The sequence below is a fragment of the Helicoverpa zea genome, chromosome 13 (genome assembly GCF_022581195.2).
Source record: "Helicoverpa zea isolate HzStark_Cry1AcR chromosome 13, ilHelZeax1.1, whole genome shotgun sequence".
In the NCBI taxonomy this organism is placed as follows: Eukaryota; Metazoa; Arthropoda; class Insecta; order Lepidoptera; family Noctuidae; genus Helicoverpa; species Helicoverpa zea.
The window spans coordinates 8,036,808-8,044,176 of record NC_061464.1 but is presented as its reverse complement, the minus strand read 5'-3'; positions in this window follow the sequence as shown (position 1 = coordinate 8,044,176).

Here is a 7,369-nt window from a genome sequence, read left to right as displayed (position 1 = left end):
CTTATGGCATCTACACTCATTTTTCTATCTTCCGTGGTTACCTCCGTGGCAATCCATTTATTAGCTTGTAGCATGGAGTAGCTTGCCATGGGGCTAACCAAACATCTGGTCCCGATATAAGAAAAATCTATAGGTATTTTAAAACGTATTTAAAAACATAAACATCCGCTTTTCTTGAAAGAATCCTTTATTTTGAAAATGTTATATGAAAATTATTAATAAAAAGTAGAATACGTACGTAGTTACGTTTACGTTGTCGGATCACTATCATAGAAGTGGCAAAATTAATGTAGGTAGGTATCAATCATCAAAACAGGTAGGCACCAACTGATTTCGAAAACAAACAAACGGGCATCTATCCACTAGCACTCGGTTAATACCCACATCCAAACAATCAAAGGAAAGTTTCGCACAGAAGAAAGTAAATAGGCGACCTCATTGGAAAGTTAGCTAGTTAGCACCAAAATAGGGATCGCTGGCCAGCCAATATAACAAAGTTTCCACTTGTTATTTATCTAATTCTTGGTGGGCTAAAGCTTTGTGAGCATCGCTTTCAGTGTAACGACGGCCTAAACTGAGTTTGTTTTCCCATTTTGTGAAGAAAAATTAAATTGTGGGATTCTCTTTTGAGACGAACGTGTTAATGTTTGCTCTATAAATAATTGAGAATATTTAATTAATAGGTACGATTATATATTATAATGTTGTGGACAAACACATTTAACGTTTAAACGTAGGATAAAACTAATCAAACGTTAAATGTTTGTCTTTAATGAAGATTAAGGCACAAACAAAAAAATCGGCCAAGAGCATGTCGGGCCACGCTCAGTGTAGGGTTTCGTAGACTGCCTCGTTGGTCTAGTGGTCGCAAGCGCGGCTGCTGTGCTCGAGGTCTCGGGTTCGATTCCCGGGTCGGGCCGAAATCGCTTGGTGGGTTTTCTTAAACTTCCACAGAGTAGCCTTTAGTCTGGAAGTTGGTGATTGATTCACCCGTGCATCGGAGAGCACGTAAATGTCGGTCTTGCGCCTGATCTCTTTCCGGTCGTGTCGGATTGCCTTCCCATCGGGTTATGAGAGTGAAGGAATAGTGAGTGCACCTGTGTCTGCCCAAATGCTCGTGCACTATAATTTGTCCTGCGCAGTTGGCTGATCTCCTTAAATGGGAACAGCCGCCGTGGCCGAAGTCGGTCGTGGACGCCATTAGGGTTCCGTAGTTTCCCGAGTACCTATTGCCGATATCGAATAAGTGGACAAAATAGATGGGTTATGTATGTTGAGTTTTCAGTGGTAATTTTGGATTTCTTGAAACCGATTTTAATACCTAATTATTTTTTATATGCAATGTAGCCTTTTAGGCATTAGACGAACTGATCGTGTTAGAAATACCGACATACGTTCCAAAACGGGTGTCGCTGATGTGGGCAGAAAGTCGGCAATATTAAAATGGGACTGGGCCGGACACGTCAGCCGAATGAATCCAGAAAGATGGGCCACTATCGTCGCTCAGTGGACACCTCAGGATGGACACCGCAGGCGGGGTAGGCCCCGGAAGAGATGGCGTGACGATCTAGACGCCTATCTTCGAGACTGGTGGGCTCGATCGAAAGATCGAGAAGTGTGGAAACAAGATGGGGAGGCCTTTGCCCAGCAGTGGGACATTATGGGCTAAAAATAAATTTAAGTAAATAAATATTTTTTTATATTTGACAGAATGTACGCTGAAGATAATAAAATACGTAAATTGAGTTAAATTAAATTGATTTTTTTCAAATACAACAATGAATCGAGTTCCAAACAATTTTCTAGAAAGTTTATATAAATAAAACTAGTTAAACGTAGTTTTACTTATATAAATGTCTAATATTCGTGTAAGTGTCAGAAATTAATAAGTTTATATGAAGTTCTACATTTGAGATATTTTTCATATTTTTAAATACTGTGATTCAAAAGTTAGATAGCGGGGGGGATACATTATTTTCAACTTTTGGAGTGATGATATGAGTAAACTCCTATTTATTTTTAACGATATATCAAACGATAGAGTTGGAATGAAAAAAAAATCACCACTTTACGTTTACCCTAATAAAACATTTTTTCACTTTTTATTTTTGCACTTTATAGGCGTGATTGATATACATATAGCTGTTTAGTGCTAACGGTCACTGGGATTAAGCGAGGAGGGACGGACGGACGGACAGACATGGCGAAACTATAAGGGTACCTACCTAGTTTAATACGGAACCCTAAAAAGTGAATTGCTCACCTAAAGCTTGTTCCATACAAAATTTTATTCAATAAAGCTCAGCAGGCTCGAGGTATCCAATGCAATAATTCTTTTTACAAATCGATTAAATACTGACATTCAATCCGATTCACCTCTCGAATCGAGATCGAGAAACTAACACAACGGTGTACATTGAATGAATGAGGTTCCATGTAGGCAGGCTAAGTCGATCGATCACAGCTGATCCGGCCGTCTCTCCGGTCGTTTTAGGTTCGATTCCGGCTCGATGGGGAATCCTAGACGGATTTTCAAATTACTTTTGTGTTTAGTACAAGAGTTTTTTGTTTTTTTTTTTTTCTATTGAGGTTTTATAGAATAAGTGCTGCTATTGTGTTAGTGAAATTAATTAGCAAGATTACTTATAGACGTTGAAATATGACAGGTAGATTGTAAATAGCGCCTACGTCAAAAGTACTGTTTTGTATTTAACTGACAACTTGCTAATTTTTGCACAAATAAAAAAAAAAATTATATCTTTTTATCTACGAAATCGATGTGGTCCAAAATGTAATTCTGGAGGCTAGCAACTCTGGGTGAAAAAAAAAGCTCAATACTTTTGCGCCGTTTCTTCACACTGGGAAAAACTACAGCCATCCTGATGTCAGAATGGGTGTCACCTTTAGATGCTGGATATCTTCAAAACCACCACGGTAGTAATTGGTAGCAACTAATTATAGCAACTCTCTATATGTACAGAGGATCATTGAGGAGTGACAGCGATCCTAACCTAGACTGAAAATCGAATGCATACTTATAGTTTATTTTTATTTTTATTAAAAACCAAGATAATTGCGTTGAACCAATTTTGAACCTGGAGAATGGAATTGCTTACATCTACGGCGTCGATTAATTAAGAAGATTATCAAATAAGTCGGGCAAATAATTTATGTAAACTAAAAAGAGGAACGGACCTAATACAGAACCTTGTGGTACGCACATTGCCATCATTGAGCCTAGTGAATTTACGCCGTTGACTTGAACTTTAATTTGCCGATAAGGATATTAAAGCCGTTAAGGAATGATTTCAATAACTGGAGAGGCATCTTTTATTCCGAAATACTCTAGCTTCCGCAAAAGCTAACTTCCTTAAATTGCAAAATTCCCTGAAAATCAGCATTTAGGTAACTCTTCTTCGTCACAAAAGTGCCTCATCAGCACTTTTGCCACCTAGCTAGGCAATCTCTCTCTTTCATTCAGTCATCTTCCAGATTCCTAATTTTAGCCTCTGTCTCTCTAATGTCTAGTTCATTCTAAATCCAGTGAAATTATTCTAATTCAATAACCCAATACAGTGGTTTAAGTGAAAAAATGATTTTTAAAACTTTCCCGGCTGACAATACGGACAGACGCGCAAGCAGCCATTTTAAATGCTTATAAATGCAAAATTAGTTTTCCATTAACTGACACATATACCGCTAATCTTCCTGAAATAGGCGATAAAAATAATAATCATAAAAAATAATTAAAATACCTTCAAAAGTACGATATTATAATGTGACAAGCAAAATGTTTCAATTAATTTTTAACTACACACACACAGTACAGTACAGTTCCATATAAAACGTCAATCGTAAGAATATTAAGTACCAGTAAACGTTCGGTCTTTTGGTAATCATGTTGAGAGTACTGTGCCTGATAATATGTGTAAGATAATTATATTTTTTTTTACCACTGTAAGATAATTATATATTACTTTTACGGATTATATTACCAATGTCTGATAAAAAGGTGAAGGAAAACATCTTGAGGAAACCTGGACTATTAAGTCTGATATCACCAACCCGCATTGAGCAAGCGTGGTGATTAGTGCTCAATCCTTCTCCGTGTGAGAAGAGGCCTGTGCCCAGCAGTGGGACGATAAAAAGGCTGTTACAGTAACAGTTATATTATAAGCTATCGGGCTATGAGGTAAAAGAATTGGGAGTTGTCCTGTGTATGCGCAAATATTAGCAACTCGAAAACATGAAGAACCTATCCACGAAACTACGATGTTTCTATTGCTTTCTTAAATATTTCAGGCTACAGTTAGTGAGGCTATCCACGATGAAAACAGAGGAACATCCAACTTTCCTGACAATTTAAGAAAATTCGCTAACAACTACCGAAATATACCAGGTAGGTAAAACTAATGAATATTAAGTAACAGGTGAATTTTTGATGCATAAATCCAGGAGAGAAGTTTTAATTTTTAGAAGAAAATAAAATATTTCAAGCGCGTTACTATTCAGACTTGAATGGGAGGTTTTCTTTTGGAGAATTAAAAAAATAGCTCCCAAATATAAGCCTAGAAGTCGGTGGCAAAATTAACTTAGGTACAATCTATAAGTCACTGAGTTCTAGAAATGTCCCTAAGAATAGTTATTATTTTTTTGCTTTTCAGAGTTTTGGGGTTTTATTTTTTGTAAAAAGATTTTTTTTTATTTCTGTATCTCCCCCGTCTGTTGTTGTAATGTGAACAAAACCATTGATATAGTCACAAAATATTGATTTATATTACAAATAAAGTTGAACAGGACTTGGCTTTTATGCGATCTCAAGACTTTCTACGGTGGAGGAATTGCGTAGAGGCTTGGCTTTTTACATTTTATGTTTTTGGCGGGATATGTATATACTAATCTACCTATAGTTAAAGGGTAATGCCCGGTCTTGGCCAAGTACTTGCCCGTCTATGTGATAAATACAATAAAAATCCTAAATAATCAATTTAAATACTGCGAGTATTTATCTGATAAAAAAAACCCAGGAAAAAAAAGATGAAATTATTCAGAACTCAGTTGTTTATTGTAGTAAATACTTCCGCTGTATCGATCATGCCAGCCTTGTCAAACTAGGCAATTAGGGATTGAAACCCATATTGAAAAAAAATCGATTTACGAGTATTAAAAACCGGTTCTTGAAAATCGTTTTTTTTTTTTAATATTTTCTAATAATTAAAAAAAATATATTTGTAAATATCTATTCATTGTATTGTTATCATTAACCAAAATGTTTGGTGATTGATGTACCTTTAAATATGATTTTATGCGACTCCTTTCAAGGATTCCGTGTTTTTTCGGTTTATGACAAACATTAGATTTTTCGATAAATTGATCCTACGTCCCATCCCTAATGCTCTTGTTTGTTGACGTTTACGTACGTCATTTACTCAGTGTCATTATTCGAAGATTTATTATAGCATTTATTTTACCGTATTATTATATATATTATATTTATTGACCGTAGCCCGGTCAAATTAGACAAAATTAGTGGCCAAATAACAAAAATTCCCGGAAAGCTGAATTTTGATGGAGAGCTTGGGTTTATCATAATAAATAAAATATCAAAAGTCTACATCGATCCCATGTGTTCGTCAAAAGTTATTCGAGGTTAAATGTCAAAATTTTAGGTTTTTGATTTTTTTTCGAAAACGGTAAGTTTTATCAAAAAAAACCGGCCAAGTGCGAGTCGGGCTCGCACACCGAGGGTTCCGTACAAATCCCGTATAGATAAAAAGTGACTCTCGCGCAAACCGTTCAGTTTAAAACAATCATAGTTATGGTAATTTCGTGAGAGTCAAAATAGTTAATATTTTTTATTTTATAATATAACTAAAATAGTAGGCCAGTACCTTGTAAAAGTTCTTTAATTTATTTATTTACAACATTTTATAGTCATCATTCAGGAATCTGATTGAAAATAACTAATTATGTCTTGGTCATTGGGCATATCTGACCCGCTTTGCAAAAAGTGGTGTACACGAATGAAAGTAGTTTTAAATTATAGAGAATAGTACGACGTTTCATTCCATATAAAAATTTTATTAAAATTCCATGGAGAAGAATGTACAGGATCGTTTGAAGAACATAATAATAAAAAAACAAGCAGTTTTTGGGATTGTACAGGTCACAATGACAGTTTTTATTCTTAAAAGACTTTTCAAAAAGAAGGAAAATCTCAGTTTGGATGACCAGGACCTCATGAAGATCTGGAATCTACGAGAAATCGAGGGCAACTCTCGAATATTGTAGGCACGCATCAAGTCAAAACCAGACATGCGGGTGTATTTTTAAGGAACTGCGAAACAGTGAAGTTTTTGAGCTGATTTGATTATGGAGACCAAAGAGAATCGAGGGAACTCCTCAACCACGTGTTTGGGCTTATTTTATTCGTATTGACGCATACTTTCCACATGGATAGGTTTGATTGGCATTGCGGGATCTATTATAAAGATAAGATATAGTTCAGGGAACTCCTTTAGTATTTATATCAATTACCTTGTGTTAGAGCTTATTTTATAGGAGGTGATGCGAATTCCCTTCTAACTTGGGCCATTGCGGGAATGACATCTTTTCTTATTGAGTGGTTTGATCATCTCACAAGCCCTAATTACATTTTTATTTTCTTTCCATTCGCCAAATCCACCTGACGGTTGCTTACATTGACTTGTAACAACTACTGCTACAGAGAAGGATTCGAGGACGCTGGCTTTACGTTCCTAGAGCCTTGCCAAAAGTTTTATTTTGTCCCTTTCACTGTTTCATGAAGTCGGTTTTTTGTTGTTGTAAATAGTCTTAACTTTTAACTTTCCAGTAAAAGTACTTGTCAATGCGAATAATATAAGCCCAAATACGACGTAGGTAAAACATACCGTTGAGGAGTTCCCTCGACTTTATCTTGTCTTCACCATCAGGTCAGCTCTAAACCTTCACTGTTTGACAGTGTAATCAGACATAAATCTGAGAATCAAGTTTTATCCCTATGCGTGCCTACAATTTCAGAAAGTTGCCCTCGATTTCTCAAGGTTTCCATCATCAGATCCTGACCTGATGACAATGGACATAAACGGCGAATATACTATTTTACTATAAAGAAATAATTACTCGAATCCATCCCATTTGGTCGTTTAAATTCGCCATTGAAGTGGGGAAAATAATTGATCTTTGAACCTGATTTTCTCTATTCCCATGGCTCACGTTGATGCGACTAACGCCATAGTAAATCAGAGCCTTATTTCATTGTATATTTCGTTCGTGTCCGCCGTGGGTATGGTTTCCATAAAAAGGTGCCCAATGACCTTTGAATGATTTAGAATTTTTCACAGTTTAG